An 884-nucleotide genomic window follows, 5' to 3' on the forward strand; every position below is an offset into this window, starting at 1 on the left:
GATTTTTGTCTTTGAATTCATTAAATTCTGGAGACAACTTTTGAATTGCTCCTTGAATTTCTGATCCCATCTTTACCTCCATTCTGTTAATCTTATCTGCAATCCAAATTCTGAATTCAATTTCTGACATCTCAGCTGTTTGCTTATGAATGAGATCTTTTGTTGTGTCTCCTTTGTCATTCCTTGAGGGAGTTGATCTACTCTGATTATTCATGTTGTCAGAGTTTTTCTCCTTATTCCACCCCATGATTATTTTTCACTATTTGGCTAGAGAAGCTGGCAAGGTGAAATTGAATTGAGGGCTCCTGGAGTTATAATTAACCAGCCCTTTACCAAAGAACTGGGACTGGTGATTGTGGCTTTTCCCTTAGAGGTTCACAAAGGTCCCATTCAGAACTACTGCCTGAAGCTCTGGGCACCTGCTTGGTGGAGTGGGGCTAGATGGTACTGACCGGTATTCAGCTAGTCTCTGTCCAATGCTAGTGAATCAGTGGCTTTGGGCTGAAATTTGTTTCCTTGAAGTCCCAGCTTGTCAGAGCAGGTGTGATGCAAACCTATCCATAGTCTCTCTTAGCTCAGCTCCCTATCTTCTGCTTTATTGGGTTATTTCTGGCCATTATTTTTGCCTTTGGATGGGAGCCTCTGCCAAAAGCTAGCTTCAGTTGACTATCTTGCCTCCCTATTCCTGATGAGACATCTAGAAGAAAGTCTATCTGTCTCTTTTCATCAAAACTAAGCTCTAGGCACAGAACAGTATCTGACATATAGCAGGCACTTAATTTGTTGGATAAAATCATAACTTTTTAGTCAATGTTGAATAAATTAAAAATGTGAAGATAACAATAGCAATAAAAATATTTTTTTGGCCAGGCAAGGTGGCTCTC

Source organism: Otolemur garnettii, unplaced genomic scaffold (assembly GCF_000181295.1).
Source record: "Otolemur garnettii isolate 467f Iridium unplaced genomic scaffold, OtoGar3 scaffold00007, whole genome shotgun sequence".
Lineage (NCBI taxonomy): Eukaryota > Metazoa > Chordata > Mammalia > Primates > Galagidae > Otolemur > Otolemur garnettii.